The sequence below is a fragment of the Polypterus senegalus genome, chromosome 2 (assembly GCF_016835505.1).
Source record: "Polypterus senegalus isolate Bchr_013 chromosome 2, ASM1683550v1, whole genome shotgun sequence".
Taxonomy (NCBI): domain Eukaryota; kingdom Metazoa; phylum Chordata; class Cladistia; order Polypteriformes; family Polypteridae; genus Polypterus; species Polypterus senegalus.
This window is the reverse complement of record NC_053155.1, coordinates 248,626,860-248,646,406: the sequence shown is the minus strand read 5'-3', so window position 1 is coordinate 248,646,406 and position 19,547 is coordinate 248,626,860.

Sequence of the window (19,547 nt, the reverse complement as noted above, 5' to 3'; positions counted from 1 at the left end):
TACATTTCCATCTGTCTTTTTCTCTAAGAAGTCTCCTTGCCACTTTCTTTCTTTCTGACACAGTACTACAATTAATACAGCAGCTGCTTAAATGACTTTACTCTCACCTTACTCCTACCGCAAATACTTATGTACTTGCAAGGTCTGGACCTGAATTAACTAGTATTACTTTACATCTTTCCTTACAGGGAATGTCAAACTTGTATTTACTATAAATAGATATACAATACCTATAAATACAATATTTATTTACTGCCCAACTTAATGAGCTGCACAATGCTTTCCACTGCTGTCCTACTCCTTTTGCCTCTGCCAGCATATATGGTGCACATGCTGCTGAGATGTATGCACACACTTTACACACAACATGATTTTGCTCCTGAGGAGCTGAAAAAAGATGCAAAAAACCCTTCTAAAGAAAAAAAAAATGTCTAAAAAGTTCAGGCCACCCTTTTACTGGAAAAATATTAAGATTTTAGGAACAAATGCTGTATGTTAATCACGTTTTACACCTAAACAACACATAACCCCTTGCTCTCAGTACAACCACCAAAAAAGGAAGACATCAGCAAGCAATAAATGCTCTGGATCTCAGTAAACTTCAAGCATGAAGTCAGGAACATATTGGTATTTAAATGTTAATATTTATGCTTGGTTCTCATGTGTTTTTAATTTTTACTTCTTGTTTTTTGATTTTCATCACTTCAATTCCATTTTGTGATGTAGGACACAGCATGTAGTCAGGCAATGTAATGAGAGTGAAAGTATTGCATACTGTAGACTCAGCTACATTATGAAAGAACATTACATGCACAACAAAGTGGAAAATTCTGCTTATAGACAGTACTTTGTCTTACATTTTGTTTCTGTTCTGTTAATGTGTTACAAAGATAAAGAATTCTGTTTATCAATGCCAGCTCTTTATTTGGCTATTCTCTACTCTATCTGGCTATACCCTTATACAAAACCTTTTAAAATCTCTGCGACTCACAAACAATTTATACCACTATTCCTTGGGACTTTTTCCTACCAAACACAATTTTTCCAAGGTTTCACATGCAGCTATAATGTGCAGGTCAATGTGGTCAAATAATTTAAAGCTTATCTTTTTGTTTTAGCATCTGTACTTTGCCTGAAATAAAGGGAAGACTTATTGGAGAGAGAAAGCTTGATTTTAAGCTACTGTATGTGTGAGGATTAACAGTTGGCTACTTAAAGAAATAACCCATAGCAATTTTGATAAAATAATCTTTTTGATCAATTACATTTTTAGGATATCACTATCTTTGTGGATGCATCACCACTTTATTGCTGCCTGGGTATTTTGTTCACTGTTGAGGCCATATTTTTGATATTCTAATATCACAACGGTAGCACAACCCCTGCACTTCCAGCTGGTAATAGACCCCACTAAAACATACTCAAAAGGCCTGCCTAGAATATGTCATCTTTCCAATAGAAGACTAGATTATTTATAATACTTGTGGCTTCCACACAAAACAAGTCCCAGTTACTGTTCTCCACTTCCAGTACAATACTTCCTCTTTAAATTCCAGGTTGTCGATAGCTACAGTTTAAATCATATCCTGTTTTCATGTTACAACAGTTACAACAATGTTCAGATGCTGCAGTGTGTCACCAAATCAGAGCTTTATGTGAACTCAAAATTCAGTTGAATGTATTCCATTGATAAAATTATTAGTTAAGAGATGCTACAATCTTGACCTTTAGGATACGTCCCTTCGAATTTTATTGGCAGTGCACCTGCAGCAAGTTAACAAGTTAGACAACAGTTTTCATGGAACAGATCCCACTAAAATGAGCTGCTGTCCCCCACCACCCCCACCATTTGTTGTTAAAGTTTTCTGCCCCTGTTAACCCCTTCTGCTCCCAGGTAACAGACCAACATTAAACATTTTGTAGTGAGAACTCACTATACTATTAGCATTTATCACAATATACAAGTAAATATTTGACTAAGATGAAATAATAATGATTTTCCTATCTTTTTCACCCTTATGATACTTGCTTCAACTCAAGATATGTGTTTTTTCTTCTTCATCCACATTCTGCAACTACCCTCAACCTAAATACAGCAGTTACTAGATTATTAATATACATAGGCTTTGGGCTTATGTATAGGCTTTGGGCTTATGTGTAAAAAACCTACAAAGCTTATCTTCATAAATAACATCTGCCTGAAGATATACAAATATACATATTAGACATTTGTACAAGCTCCCACATCTCATTCAAAAGCTGCTTCTAATGAAAAATCCAATTAATTGCTTAATTTGTATCTTTTTATAGAGCATCACAATTGTCTAAAATCCAAAATAGAAAAAAAGGATTATGAAAGAAACTAGCAATACCGTTTCAAAAGAAATTGTTCTGGTATTTTAAGAACATTTCAAAGGCCCATGTAGGTTAGCCGCTAAGGCATGATTCCACTGGGGAACATTAACCAAAATAAAGTCTGAACAAGAAAATGATGATTGTTGCTAAGCAACCACACTCTGATCTAGATTTCTATTTAAAATGCAGTTGAAAGTAAACTTTCACATATTTAATTGTAACTGAAATATAATAAAAATACTATTTTCTGAAGTACAATGAGAAGTTTCTATAAACCTGTGCAATGCTGCATCTCATTATCAGAAGTTTGACAACTTTAACACATTATAGGCTGATTTTAGACATTTTTTGCATTTTTAGCCATTTAGAAGAAGATTAATTTAATCTGTGCATGTATTATAGATCATTTATATTAATCTATCTTGCATGTTAGTGCTTAATATATGTATAGTGTTAGCCTTCAGAATCTGTCAAGAAGATATTTCAATCCTGTGGTTTTACATTTGCGGACATGTGTAACGTTCACCTACCCCTGAGCAATATATCTAAAATTAGATATACCTACATATATGACAAACAACACATAATTGTTTTCACTTGTTATTTTAAGACATGTTAAATATACTAAATAGACCTTATATTTCAGTGCCTTGCAGAATCACTGCTCTGTCACAGTCCAGCTATCACCATTTAATTGGGAATGAGGCTTGAGCTTCGAGTTGGACACTCCAGAACCTTAATTTCAAATCTTCCCAGCCAATCCCTGTTTTGGCTAAGCTTCAGTTGTCAACTTCAATTCTATTCTTTATTGTCATGTGTACAAGTACAGTACAAGGTATAGTGGAACCTTGGTTCACGAACGTCTCTGAACATGTACAAATCGGGTTACGACCAAAAAAGTTTGCCAAACTTTTGCATCTGTTCACGACCACACACTCGGTTGATGAACAAGCCAGTTTCCCTTCTGGTTCGTACGTGCCGATGATTTCTGCACGTGTTCAGTCTTTCCCTGTACTGTACATTGTTCTCAGTGCATCACGCAGAGGGACTCTCCCTCAAAACTGTAACCTCCTCTCAACCCAGCTTCCTCCTGTGGTATAGTGGGTCCACAGCTCCTGTCAAAAAGGCCAGTTTTAATAAATAATCACCGCACTCGCAGTGAATATAAATAAAGAAATAAATAAAACCAGAATCCTAGGAATAAATAGAGACAGTGGCAGAAGTATATGTGCAGGTATAAGTGGAGGTGACACAAGGCTACTGATTGTTCATGAGTCTGATTGCAGTTGGGTAGAAACAGTTCCTGAACCTGGAAGTGCACGTCCAATGGACTTTAGTCGCTTCCCAGATGGGAGGAGGGTGAAAAGTGACAGTGCAGGGCGGCTAGGGTCCCGTCTGATACGGTTCACTTTCCTGAGACAGCGTGTAGTGTGGATGTCATGGATCACAGGGAGCTGTGTGCCCGTGATCTGCTGTGCTGTGTTCACCACACACTGCAGAGCTCTGCAGTTCTGAACTGAGCAGTTTCTGTACCAGGATGTGATGCCTTCTATCAGGACGGGTTCCACAGTACACCTGCAGAATCTGCACAGGGTTGTGGGGGACATCCAGGCTTTACTCAGTCTCCTGAGGAAGTAGAGGCATTATTGGGCTTTCTTGACTACTGACCTCCTCCCTGTATGCTGTCTCATTGTCCTCGCTGATCAGATCTATTACAGTGGTATCGTCAGCAAACTTGAGGATGGTGTTAGAGCGGTACTTAGCTACACAGTCATGGGTGTAGAGAGAGTAAAGCAGGGGGCTCAACACATTGCCCTGCGGGGTGCCAGTGTTGATAGTGATGATGGAGGAGGTTTTTCCACCAATACACACCTGAAGAGCTAAGCCTCAGACCCAGGAGTTTAGCGATGATGTCATCATAATATTATCTAACAGACAGTGGTGGTTTGTAATGCAGGGTGTTGACCACAATCCCCATATATTTTATAAGCTCTACTTAAATTAATTAGGTAATGCAAAATAATTATGAAATAAATGTATTTATTTGAACACTTATTTGCACAACATACCTGGGGTCAACATCTGTTAAAATTTTTTTCCGACTTGTGTTAGTTTAATTTCTGTGTGAGTAAAAACTGTTTTGTGTTAATACCTACATTTCTGGAGTAAAAGACCCCGGCTAAATGAGTCTATGTAAGTCCTTGATATTTTGGCAAGCAGGTGACCTGAGACTCAACTTTATTTGGTTGCTTTCAGATTTTTCCAGGGATGCAGATCTTTGTGCCCCGAAAATTCCCACATTTATTGGCAGCGAGTCAGTATTGTTTTCGTTTTTTTTTATTTAATGTGATTGGACAACCTTTGGTGCACTATTTTATGTTCATGTCTATGGTTCACAGTTAACACCCTCCATTGATGTAACTAAAGATGAGCGAGTGCAGTTTTAGGGAGATGACAACTTCAAGTGGAACTTCAGAAATCAAAGAGAATTTGGTTACGAATGAAACACCCCTTCAAAAATCGTTTACTTCAAGAAAAATGAAGATGAGTCTACACAGTAACTTTTTCGCACTCTTGTTATGATATATGTAGTTGATTAACTGGATTTTATGTAAGTAATGCCTTTTCTGCTTTCCCTGTTTGCTGCTTCATAGTGTCTGTACCAAAGTGTTGTGGAAATTGACAGGGGTACGAGACTTCATCTTTCTGAAAAATGCAAGCAGCATGAAAGTAGTCACAATCATCTAGACCAGTGCTTTTCAACCAGTGTGCCGTGGCACATTGGCATGCCATGAGAGCTACCCAGGTGTGCCATGGAAATAATAATGTAGTGCCATTGTGTCTGAATCTGAGAGGAACAAGCTCTGCAGTTGGTCAAGACCTGTCTGCAAAGGACAGGGCTACCGGGAGAAGCTGACATAAAAGCAGCTCCATGATCGCCATGTTCTTTCCATGCACTTCAGTCATGTCCAGTCTGCTAGAGTCCATCTGCCACCCTTGGTGTGTGGTTGCCAGCAAGCCTCACAGAGCTGGTGGATAGTGAGCATATGAGCTGCCTCTGAGGCAGAGAGGGGCAGGCAAAGGGGCAAGGTAGCTTGGAAATGCCAATAAAGTGCTCACTAAGTGCTAAGTTACGTTTTAAGATGTGAGGGTTATGTGGATCTTACAATGTGAATTTGTGCCCAGGTGAGGTAAGTCTGGCAGACTGGCAGCAAGTGTGGAATACAATTAGCGTGGGAATGACTTTGTGGCTGTGCTAAATGATAAACTAGGATGCAAGACTTGAGAAAAATCAGAGGAGTACTGATTGTATGTTATGGATTTATGATACACAGTGGAAATGGCTAAGGTCAGAGCACTATATTAACAAATTTGGATTGGACTAATGCTCTGGATTTGTTATAGCATAGATGAAAGTGCAAGCTATTGGAAGATTATGGAGGTTGAGGTGCGGACATTATGGTGTAAGTTTTGGCAGAATAGAGAACTGGGTCAGCTGGCTGAGGATTGGGCAATTTAGTGACAAAAGTATTTTAAGTTTTGTATGGCAGGTGCAACGGTTCCTTTCCACATCTATACAGCAAGTTGTGGGAAGAATAAAAGTACAGTAGAAATGGGAAAACTGGCATTGGATTGGGCAGCATGGTAGAAAGGGCATAATACATGTTGGCCTGGATTTGTCCTATGGGTCTGGTATTGGACAGGACAAGATATGCATTGACACTCTGATGAGGACCACAAGAGCATGTGGAATGGCCAGATAGAGAGATAAAAAGGCACTATATAATAAACTAGCCGAAGCCCGCCATAGCATACGGCAGTGTAAGAATAGGAACGGAAAACGGTGAGAAAGGAATTCAGTATAACAAAGGCTTAGGAAACCACCGTCGCAGTATAACGAAAATAGCAAGGAGCAAAACCAATGCCAATGGTCGAGAGAGTACCTTCCTGTAACATGCTACGGAAAACATAGACATATATAGATAGACGCCGTATTAACTGTGTTGCCCAGTCGACATGATAAGTCAGCGCGTCTGCCCTATTGCGAGTGGTAAAAGTGGCATTTAAACTAATACAGGTAGACATGGAAACTGGGTTTTCTGATGAAAAAACAATAACGTTTTAAACAGTATCGTTTACATACAACAGATTTTGCCGAATCGTTTAAATGCAATTATTATATTTATATACACTAATTATGGCAATTATTAAATAATAATAATAATTATTATTATTATTATCAAATAATTCCACCCGTATAAGTAACATTTCTTGGACTGCTTTCTTCCATCTCCAAAACATTTCTAGACTTCGTCCTGTTCTTACGCAACACAGTACTAAAGTATTGGTTAATGCCCGAGTCACCTCACGTATAGATTACTGTGATGGTATTCTATCTGTCATCCCACAAAAACGTATCCATCGCTTACAATTTATTTAAAATTCTGCTGCCAGGATAATAATCTGCTGTTCTAAATCCACTGAACATACTACACCTATTCTCGCTCAACTTCACTGGCTCCCTGTTAACTACAGAATACAATACTAAATACCGCTCTTAACATTTAAAGCTCTCCACAACCTCACTGATCTTCTACAGACTGACACTCGTCTCGCTCACTCTGATTCTCATCTACAGCTGTACTTTCTGTACCACAGATCGAACTCTGTGCTATGGGAGCTGGAGCGTCTCTCATAGTGCTCCTAAACTCGGGAAATCTCTTCTCTCTCATATACATCAGCTCGATTCAATAACATATTTTAAAACCACCCTCAAAAGTTATCTTTTCAAACTGGAATACCAATTGTGAATTTTGCACTGTTACTGCCAGTTATCTTTGTTTGTTTGCTAATTATTGCTGTTTGATCGAGAGCGACGGTGGACACGGAAGTAGGATTAGAGATGGCGGGCGGGGCTCTGTCGTGCGTATCCCATGGTCTTAGAGTTGGTGGGCGAGGCTCTGTGAGTTTTGGGTGTGGCTCTCTGTCTTACGTGTGCTCTCTGTCTTGCTTGCGCTCACCATCTTGCGCTCACTGTCTTGCGTGCCCTTAGTGATTTATATATATAGATAAGTGCTGCTTCAGTTTGTCCCCCCAAAAATTGTGCCCTGCCGAAATTTTAGGGAGGTGCAAAGCTGTAGATTCGCCAAAAATTTCGATATCTGGTTTTTGACGGATCTCAATGTTTTAGGGTCCCCGATACCAAACATTGCTATCTCAATGATGGATGCATGTCTCTGTGTGTGTGCGTCTATGTGTCATAGTTTCTTGAGAAGAGTCTAGAGCTAAAATGGCTGGACGAAAAATACGAAAACTCAAAACTTAAGCCAGTAATGAGATGATAATGTGCTGATTAGTTTTTGAGCAAAATCATGCAAAAGAAAGAGGCACTCTAGAGGAACCCTCAAATACCATAATTCTGCGATTAATTATGAATTCTTCTCATCAGTTGCTATCATAATGACATATTTTATGATCATAAAGATCAGCATCAGAGCAGTAAATAATTACTGAAATGTTATTGAATAGTTCGGGATCTTGGTTCCTAGGGTGCAAAGCCGACTGACGTTCACATCCAAATTTTTAGTCTTTTTTCTGATTGTAAAAATCAAGGAATGCAGCTTTTACCATTTTGACAGAGTTTTGTAACTTTTCATTTTCTTTCTTATTTAGCTGAGCTCTTATATTTGGGTGAATTGTTTCAGACACCCACTTCTTCAGAACTGTGTTCAGTGTTCTCTATTTGTAAACATTTTTATCTGACTGTAGAATGATGGAATTCAAAATCATTTACGACTTACCATATAACATTTCCCAGAAGCTGCTTCTGCAAGGTCACTGCAGATGTATGTTGTCCCTGGCTTAGGGTTACCATGAACCTCTAAAGTGAACTGCAAAAGATTCTGATTTAACATGTACTTTAGGTGATGTGACTTGCTAATGATCAGCTGTTCAAGAGTATATGACTAAGAACATCTGGCTGTTTTTTGAGGAAATAATGACAGTACTGGTGAAGGATTATTGGGGCAGGGCCTAGCAAGGTATTTTAGTGTGAATTTAAATTTTAAAACAGTTTCCACAGGCAAAACCAATGTTTCATATACAATATTTCATATATAGTTACATTCAGTTTTCATTGAAGAATTTAATTTCAGAAGTGCCACTTTCAAAGAGGTAACATTAGTAAGGCAGCAGGATTTGGAGAGTCATTCATTACTCTGCTTTATTTGAATAGAACTACAGCAATAAAGTTGCTTCGAACATCATGACTTATTTTTTATTTAATCATATACTTTTGGTTTTGTTTGGAAAAAAATTAATGTATTGGTTGATTGTCTCATTACATATTTTGAGGTTTTCAAGAAAAGATAACCAAAATAGATCGATGTTTGATTAATGGCTACACTGATTGCAAATGTTCCACTAATTCATTGTCTGCTGATTTTTTTAAATTTGTTAATTAGAAACCAATGCAGCTGTGACAGAATTTATATGTGGTTATGTGATTTCTCCTAGTCTAATTCTTCTGCATTTGAACTTAGTTTATTTATTTTCTTTTCATTAAAAAATGTTAAGTTTGAATTAGTGCTCCTAAATTTCTAAGGTTTTCTGTTTTCCTAAGTATCGTATCTAAGGATATATTTCCTGATAAAAAAAACATAAGCAAACTGAAATATTTTAGCTGTTTCTGTGTTAGAAACCTTTGACATTATATTTGTTTGATAAAAAATGATGCTAGCAAATTACATCTAAATGCCTGTGCATTAAAAATTGTTACTGCAATAAGCATGAACTGTATGTGAAAATCATATAGGATATTAGTAGTTGAAGCCTTATTAGGAAATTAGTTACAACACAAAACTTTCAGTGACTTCAGTGTTATAGCACCCTTGTATATAAAAATCATGCCAATAAACCTTCACGTTTGGCATTGTTGTTAGCTGAGATAGTGTTGCTAAATCAGTGTATATTATAATACTTAAATTGTATTTTTTCTGCTTTTTTTATTAAAACCCTTTTAATTTAAGCTGTAATTAAGCATATTTAAAATTTCAGTTTTCTGTAGCAAATGTCGAGGCTCACCAGTTTGTTTTTAAATTTCTTGACATTGCTAGATTGTTTTGATTTAATTATGTCAAAGTAGTCATTTTTCTTCCATAATAGTTCTTTCTTTACTATTACAATTGTGCAAATTTATGCTGCCAGCAATACTAAAAAAATAATTTGAAAAATAAATCAAACAAAAAAAGTATATTGGGATTAAACGTGTAAGAAACATTTCACAATACACCTAACTATTCTGTTAGTTCTCTTGCTTCGCTAAAAGTTTATTTATTCTTGTTAAACACACTTAAGTCAATGAATAAAGTATACCACTTAATAATTACAAACACTATACAAAAAGAAAAAAAAGACAAGCAAACAAACAAAAGATCGCTCTTTCACACTACTAACGTCTTCTTTTTTTCTTCTTCTTCCTCTTCATTTCTTCACACTTTTGTGTGAGTCAATGTGCTTGATACATATAATATTTATAAATATAAACTAATGCATGAATTGTCAATACATCTGTAAACTATCAAGTGCATCAAATGAACATCATTTTAGACAAAGATCTTTGAAAACCTCTGAGTAAAAATCATTCATAACCCAGTAACAACTGTGTTTGGTGGACTCCCATATGGACTTAAAGTGGTGAAGGACAAATTGATTGTAACTGTCTATGACACACTACTAGCACATAGATGTATCCTGTTTAACTGAAAGAACCCCAAACCGACTTTTATAGCTCAGTGGGTAAATGATGTTCTATACTATTTGAAACTTGAAAAAATCTGATTTTCACTCAGAGGAAAACTTTCTTTAAAACATGCCATTTATAAGCATTTATATAAATTTTCCCTTATTTTTTTTCTTTTTTGCCTAAGCTCTTGGCTCTCCTCTTTTTCTCTAGGAGTGTGATTGAATTCTATCTAAATTTTGCCTGTTTATGTTCCTTTTTTATTTGCATGCATAATTAGCTTTGTGCCCAGCTATGACCCCAAAACACAACTTAAAGGATCTCTCCCATCCCTCTTCTGATGTCAGAATGAAACATTATTAAATGATAATCATAAAGAAATAATTACTATTTACAATTTTTTTCTTTTTTCTTGAAAGAAAAAGGTGCAAACTATCTGCACATATATGTGGGAAATTGTGCCCAGCTCCAAACAACAAAACAAGTCAGTCTGACACTGCTCCTCCGTGGCATGGCCAATGTGTGCCTGTGATGGTCCGGGTTGCCCTAGGAGCCTTTCAAACCCGAAAACCATTGATAGTCATACACCGAGATGAGCTGGGCAAATGAAGACTCACACTTAAAACAAGGGGTAGGTGTAAAGGTGACAAGTGTTTTTATTAAAATCAGTCCAAAAAACAGTGTTCAAATGTCCAGAGCATTTCAAGATGTTCTTCTAACAAATAAATAAATAATCCAATAAAAACGAGAGAATGTGGCAGTTAAAACAGTTCAATAAATAATCCATAAAAATGAGGTTAAAAAACGCAGGCAGGATGCTGTCACATAAAAAAAAACTCAGTCCCTGGTGCTTCCTTTCTAAAACTGAGTTGGGTGTCTTCTTTGCCTCAAGATCCTGTGTGGGGTAAGCAGAGGAGGCACCCAACTGACAGGCACAGCCAACTTTTCCTCATAGGCTTGGATCCCGGCAGGACTTCGCACCTTGCTGCCCCGCCTCAGTCTTATCCGGGAGCCCCCTATGAACATTGTTGAACTTTTTTTGAGACAGCTGGAGTGACCCTCTTCAGCTCCCAAGCGTTGGCCCTACACTCCTCCTAGAAGCTTTCTTCCCGGCTGACTGCCTCCTTTACTCCACGGCCAGGGGTCTCCCTATCCTGCTACCTCTTTTAATTTCAGTTCCTTTTTTAACTTCCATCTTGTTCTTTGTGTCTTTCTAGTTCTGTTACTGTTCCCCTTTCTGCCTCTTATATTACCTTGATTGGGCGCAGGTGTGAAGCATCTGACTAAGCCACTCACCTTTCTACGTGTACACGCAATCAGCAGTACCCCAATCATCTCTGCAGCCTGCACTTAATGGGGCACAATTATTTATTTAAAAACCTGCACAACTCCACAAACCACTTAACACAGTGCCTCAAGACTGAACCTTTGTGAGCTCAGTAATCTATATTTTATTTATCTTTTGCTAGTGGTTGGCCATATTTTTCTTTGTGGTATTCATTTTACCTGCATATTTTTCTGTTTGCAGCACAGTGGCAATGTAGATTCACAGCTCAGATCACATTTATGGTCAGAATAATCAGTCCAGCATAGTGCTTCTCTAGTCCTCAGTAACAGTTAAAAGACCATTTAACCATTTTTAACCACTCAGAACTAGTTCAGTTCTTCCTTACGAATTGACTTCAATGCATTTCACAGAGTTTGAGGAAATTCCTGAACATTTCCATGATTTCACTAAACTTATGGCAAAGAAAACTCCGCTGCTTTCGCTCATCACTACCTTTGAAATCTGACCTTGATGCCAGCTTTGCTTAGATGCAAATAAATAAGTGAGAGATGGCTAAGCCATTATATTCAAATTCAAAGCTATTGTTTCTAGTTTACTTAAAAATTCGTAATAGTTATAAGTTTACCTGATGCAAATATGATCTTGTTACACAGTTAAAAATCAAACATGGGAAAGAAAATCTATATCTGTCTGTTTTGCAAACTGCATAGAATTCTAATTTATGTTGTCACCAAGTCTTTAATGATGATGTTTGATGCTGTGTGATGTTGTGTGTTGTTGACTCAGATTTGAAAATTGAATTTTGCTTTTGGTAAAGTGCCCTCTTTGTCTTTGTCACATAGTCTTTTGCTCAGCATGTAGTGTCATCTTGCTCAGTTTGCTGTTGGTCTGTGTCCTGTGCTCTTTGCAATTTCATAGGAAAAAGAATAAATATTTCAGATATAAGAGCTTAATCGATGAAATTCTCTTCTTGAAGTAATGCTGCTTCTCAATCTTCTCAGACTGACTTCAGTCACTAGCAGACAGCCTACTTATACATCTTAGAGTTAGTTTGGGGTTTCCAGCTTCAAGGTTAAATGGAAAGTTTGGAAGGTTTTGGTCCATACAGAGTAGTAGCTTCCTATTCCAAAACAGTGAATTGTTGGCTTTCACCTCAGAAGATACAAGAGAGATACAAGCACCTAAATTTAAAAGAAGATGTAGGCCTCTAGTGATTGGATCTACGGTCCTTCCATTTACAAAATACTTATAGGTGCATTACAAAGTTTAAAATGACTTTCATTTTTGGTACCATTTCATCTGAAGTAGTTTGTGCAGTTGTGTCATTTCAACCTTGATTTACACCTTTGTTATCAGATGAAGTACAGAACCAACTTAAACACTGATAGAGCTGCAGTTTATCTGTTCATTTTATTATTCAATCTGGAGTGCAGATGGTGTTGTCAAGTTTGCAGCTGTTTAATTCTGTTCTCGTAACAGGGATTGAGTCCCTCTGAAAGCATAACCCACTTTATTTATACAGGTCTGTGGGAGGGATGTCTTGATTTTGAACTGTACCCACTAGGCATTTATGCTTTGTCTAATCTGGATCTGGCTAGACGCCCCAGCCCCTCCCCCAGTTAAACCCCCTCCATGGCTTTCCATTGAATCTAATGCATCTGGTCCTATTTTTCTTTCTTTCTTTCTTTCTTTCTTTCTTTCTTTCTTTCTCTGTGAGTAAACTAAAGTCAAGAATAAAGTTTAATTCCATTTTTTCATATGTTTTGGAAACTTACAGGGTGCAGGGTTGTGATTTTTTTGGTCTTATCCATTTAGGCCCTCTCACACTTGTATTTTCCACAATTTGGCTTTACATATTGGTGGAAAGCCCACCTATTTTCTAACTTGGATGTGTTAGGGGATTGACTCTCAGGGACATTTATGATGTCTCTGGGCTAAGGACTTTCCAATTATAAAGTACCTCTCTCTTTTTTTCTTTTACATCCAACTTAGGTCTATTCTTAATTCTTTATGAACAGTGTACCGTCATTTTTTCCACTTTATTGTCATCTACTCAGTAACTTCTTTTTCTTTCTTTTTTCTGCTTTGAAGCCAGTAGCAGCTCTGTATGCGTCTCTGTGTAAGGGATCCTACAAGTCCCTACCAATTGACTCAATCTGTGTTCCCCCTATCTTATGGGTATCTAAATTTAAAATATAACTTTTTTCGCGAGTTCAAATTTGTATACCGTCTATATGTTTTTCTCTATAAATATCATGCCATGGGCCTGGCTATTGATCTAAGTGACATCTATCTATGATAAACACTCCTGGAACATTTTTGCACATGTTCTAGGAAAGCTTTATGATCTGTTAGTTCCAATTTTCTGTTTTCCATTATTTCTACTAATGTAGTGACATTAATATTCCTGCTCTTACATCTACTTCATTACCCTCTTACTGTACAATCACTACAAAAAACTATTTAGCCTCTCATTGCAAATCCCCTGAATCTTCTTCGTTTACATTTCCATTTACATTATGAAAATTTACTTCATGGAAATGTTAATTTAATTTTACTTGTACTGTCTGCATCATAAATAGGTAGGTAATTTGGTCCCAATATGGAAAGGTGGAAGACATTGGTAAAGTTAGTCCATGGTTAGATGGTAGGTATGCCACATTGACTTTCCTCTTAACAGTTGTGTTTCTTTTGATATTTCCTTGCAGAGCTTTATTGGGTTGGGTGCCAAAGAGTGGGTGTTTATATTCAAAAAATATTTAAATAGTTTAATTTGACAGCTGTAAATGTCTGTTTTTAGGGCAGTTTTGACCAAGATCTTCATTTAATTTTCCATATGTATTATTGTTACAGAGTTTCCATGACAAACAGATAGGTTGGCCTGTGGTGTAGTAATTCAAAAAAACCACAGTCATTCTGACTGCAAAATGTTCACAGGGAAGCCAGCATCTCAATAGTCATATCTTCTGCCAGTTGGAGTTGTTAAACCCTAACGCCATCATTAGAGGGACACTTGCACTGTGCTGTAGTTGAGCTTCAGTTTAATAATTGTGGACTGCATCATAAATCAGTTGCTAAAAGCATTCCCCGAACTGATGCTTATGTTCAGGAATCTTGTTTTCTTTATTGACAAAATATACATTGATTGTGGACAATAGAACCTGGGATAATTAACACATCTTTATAATAAACAAAATTAATCAAAAATAAAATGAATCAAAATTAAAACAGATCCCTTTTTTACATCTTACTAACATCATCTGAATAGAAAAAAAAAAAATCCATATCATATTTTGATAGCATTTTGTCAAATAGTACTGTATATCAGTTCAAAGGTTTTTTTTCAAGATCATATTGTGAACTAAAACATTATAATCTAAAAGAGAAGCAAGTTCTGATTCCTTTAGCTGCTTTATACTGTTGCATATCACACAAATTTAGTATAGCATCTATAACATATTTAAGACTCAGGGGTATCAATGTTAAAAATGGAAAAACAGAGAATAGAAAATGTGACTTAAAATCAAGAAAATGTTTAAAATTTAAAATTAATCCCATTTACATTTTTTGTCAGTCATGTATTTCATTGTGAATTCTGTATACTCTACCATGCAAGTTCATAGTAAAACTATTACTATCAATCCTATATATCATATCCACTTCCATGCAGGCTATATTGTATTGCAGACACAGAAAACAGAAAGAAAATGAAGAGGATTTAGTAATGGAAAATCAAAAAAAATTACTACAGTGAAGTGAAAAGCCATATAAGAGACAACTACAAACGGCTTCATCAGCAGTTCTAATAAGAGTACGCTATTGTAATATAATGAGTCTTTAGCCTTGATTTTAATACTACGACTGATTAGGTTTGTCAAATATTTCCTGGTAGATAATTCCATTACTAAAAATATTTTTAAAAAAATCATAATTTCTGTAATACCTTGAAAACTGGAATTATACCTTATTTAACCTCCTTAGCTTTTCATTCCAAAAAACATATAAAAAGTGCTGCAATTTTTTTTGGCATGAAAAATTACATTTGCATTAATTATCAAAAGTACAATAATAATTTTAATGATGAATAAAAATAATAAAATAATAATATGAATAATAATACCAAAAATAGGTAATAGCAGTAATAATAATACTACTAATGATGCCAAAACAGTATATAATCTCAAAATGAGTCCTTTGTGTGGTAAATCTTAAAGCACGGTGAAAGACACAGTCCACAGTCGGGACAACTATATCGTGCTCCTTTTTGGATTTTCTTTCTAGATTTGTCCGTTTTTTTGAAGAGCACACTGCACGGGTACAAGTTGGATTCTGTTTATTTGTCTGTTGCATATACATAACCAATAAAATTTCTACCAATAAGATGTTCAGGATTGATCCGTGATGTGCTGGGTCGACTGCGTCTATTTAGTGGTAGTGTGGACGATGGATGTGCAGCAGTGATTTGTTCTTGAAGCTGACATGTAAAGTTTGCATGACATTTTCACCAGCCTTTAATTTCTATAAGACAAATGCATTCCAAATGCACTGTTCCTCAAAGCTGAGATCCAGACCTGGAACACAGTTTGCAGCGCCATTTCATTAAACGAAAACGGCAAAGAAACTGGTACATCTGCATCGCGACACAAGGAGGTGTGCCTGCTTGCCTACAGTTGACCAGTGCAGAACACACCTGCTGTACTGAACAACAGCACAGCATTTAACATCACAGTTGTGCCATCTGCCAGTGCAGCACAAAACATCTCTGCTGCGCTATCTGACAACACAGCACTCCCAAGCCCTTCTGATGTGCCCTCAGCTCCAAATGCAGGACAGAAGCGGGAGAGAAGACAATCTAGCTATTTCGACGAGTTTGTGCAAGGAGTTTGAAGTGGCTTTTGGAGACAGTGACTTTGAATATGTTTTTGTAGTATTTCTTTTGTTGCCTCTGCATAACGGGGTTGAAAGTCAATTGTTGATTCACATAATTTATGGTGCCCACCATGCTAGTGTAGTCAACCACAGCATAAGGCTATAGAACCTGCTTGTTGCCTTTTGCCTGTATAATGACTGTAGCAGCATTATGTAAAGTGCTAAGTAGACAAACATCTTTTTTGTCCTTCCATTTCAGCGCAAGCATTTACCCTTTTCCAAGCTACTAGCACACCTTGCTGCAATTTAATTCTGCCAAAGTCTTCAAGCATGCCACAACAGTTGGGATGCACTGTTCCATATGTATCTGTATTTCTTTGCAGCAAGATGTCAAATAACTCTGGCGAAGTACTAAAACTTGTCCATGCTTACACAATAACCTTGATCTAGCAGAGCATCTATCAAAGTCGGCACTGATTGTGTGACTCTTTCATTCATACTGACATCGCAGTCCGATGCTTCAAAATTTTACTACAATAGCCTGGTATATGTCCCAAATTTTCTTTATTTTGGGTGCTGGATGGGTATTCTCATCAAAGTCTTTATGGTTGGTAAAGTGCAGATTACACACAGACATAATTTCTTCAATGGCAGCACTGACAGCACTTTTACAGCCCAAGTGATTCTGTACAGATGCTCAAGTGAGCACTCGGGACTAATGCAAAGGAGACTACTTTAGTGTATTCACTTAGATATTAAGTTGTTTTCCACTCACAGTTTTTTTCAGCTAATTTTACTTTTTTGAAATGAGAATCTTTTTGAAATATAAATTTTACTTAGGTGATAATTTCTCACTAGTGACTTTAGAAATGTCAACATCTGTTAGAAAAAATTACTGTTATGTAGTAATTTACTTATCAAATTAAATTATGTGATGAAGACATAAATACTTTAAGAAGTCATACCAAGTTAATACATTTCTCAAAATTGGGTGTACCCATTTTTGTTATTGTAATTACATGATGAGTGAATGATAAGAAGGGTTACAGCTATTAATAGATTAAATTTGTATATGCTAGCAAATTAGTTATACAGTCAACACATTATAACTATTAATGTAACCCAGTGTAACATTAATTATTTAATGTATTTGGAAAAGCCATGTGGCCTCTAAGTGTCCATATGGCTGGATTTAAAGAATCATTAAGTATATTTTCTGTTTTAATTATGCATTTAGCTTTAAATCTTTGCAACTTATAAAACCTATTTTTTAAAATGAAAGATTAAAGCTAAACATTATTTTTTATTCCTAATCAAAATTAATTAAAAGAAATTTGGTAATTTTTTATGTTGTATAACAACATTGTAAACAGAAATTACCTAATTTTTCATCCTTTTAGAGATTCCTATTCTTTGTTGGCTATTCAGCCTATTCTTGTATATTTTTCCCATCTTTATCCGTCTTTTGAATGGCAAAAATGTAAAAAAAGGGAAAATATAATAAAGTCATCATTTACTCTGGAGATAAAAATAAAAAATATTATCATTAAAAGATTGCAATACTTCATAGCATTAGAACCAGGGTTGATGTTTTTTAATATAAAAACTTGTGTTTCCCAGTTTCAAGTAATATTAGCATATATTCATGTCCGGGTGCAATTTGTTTCTTCCAATTAAAATTGTTCCACATGGCATCAAAGTAGTAAAGGCAAAACCTAAATATTAAATCAGGATAATTCATCAAATCAAAATTTCTTCAAGCAGTACCATATCCCAGTAACTTATTTGAATTAACAAATATAGTGTTTACCGGCCTCTGAATAACTGCATCTTTCCCTATCATGAATATAGGGACTTGTTTTGCTGTGATTCCTTTGTTGTTATGGGGGAATTCAGTCTTCTGAATCTGCTGGAAGGGAACTGTCAGTGATTGGGGTTCACCCTTCTTTAACAATAGGCTGAGCTTATCTCTCTTGTCGCAGTCGTTCCTTGTCAGCCACATCTTAATGCCTCCCGCTTCCATCTAGGAGTGTTACTTTCATTGAATGTTTCTTGAGACGCTCCTGAAAAAAGTGAGAGAAAAAAAATTGTCTGAAGAGACTGGAGTTCCACATCTTTTTCCATGGAGTTTTTAACCATGATCCTGACTCGAGAGGCAGAACCAACAGCAATAAAATCTTGTATTTCCATTTCTTGTATTTGAGTATTTTTTTTTTTTTTTTTGCTTTTGTCAACATATTTTTCGTCTTCTTTTCTGCTGTAGAAGATTATATAATAATATAGCAATGCAAGAAAAAAAAATCTTTTTATCTTTATATTTCATGATCTGTTAGCTCATGATTTACAAGAACCAAACAAATCCCATTTAGACTTTGGCTCAAAATCACAGTTTAAAGTGCTGTGTCACTGTTTGTTACTGCAGCATGTATATGCGTTGTAATACAGCAACAATGTTGTCGTTAATGTGCATGTGATGATATAAATACCATCTTTGATGGTAGGTAGGTTTGAAGGAAAATGTTCTTTTTTGTACTTTGTTCTACTTTAAAAAAAAACTATATATATATATGTTTGGTATTGTTTTATGTTTTGAAGTGACATGGAGCTTTAAACAAGTGTGGCTGAAGAACATAGTAAGGGAACACAAAGACAAAAATAAAATAAATGCAATCATCTTACTTACTTAGACTTAGTTCCTCCTACGCTGGGTGGTGAATTGGGCGCCAAGAGATCGCCAACAAATTCAGTCAGCGGCAGCGGCTTCGTCCCGTGATATGTCTATAGCGCGTAGGTCTTCGTTGAAAGAACATCGCCATGTTTGTTTTGGGCAGCCACGCTTTTGTGTACCACGGGCGGGCGTCCAGCTCATTGCGATCTTTGGAAGGAGATGTATTGGTTACTGGAGGATGTTGCCACCAAATTGAAAGTGGCGTTCCGCTACAGTGCTCACTAAAGGTTGGGTAGCTATTCGTTGATGGATTTCGTCATTACTGACGTGGTCCTGATGGGGGACCTTCAGTATTCGCCGTAGGCAGTGTTGTTGAAAGACGTTCTCGTAATCGCTGCAGATGACTTCCAAGTTTCGCTCGCATATATCACCGTAGGAATGCCGATCGTATTTAGCAGTCGTATCTTCATTGGCAGTGTAATAGCGTTGGATCGCCATATTGGTCCCAGTTGTCGCATTACTGATGAAGCTTTCCCAATACGGCAGGCTACGTCGATGTCTGTCCCCCCCATTAGGCGCCATGGTGCTTCCAAGGTAGGTAAAGTGGTCGACTTCCTCAAGCTGTT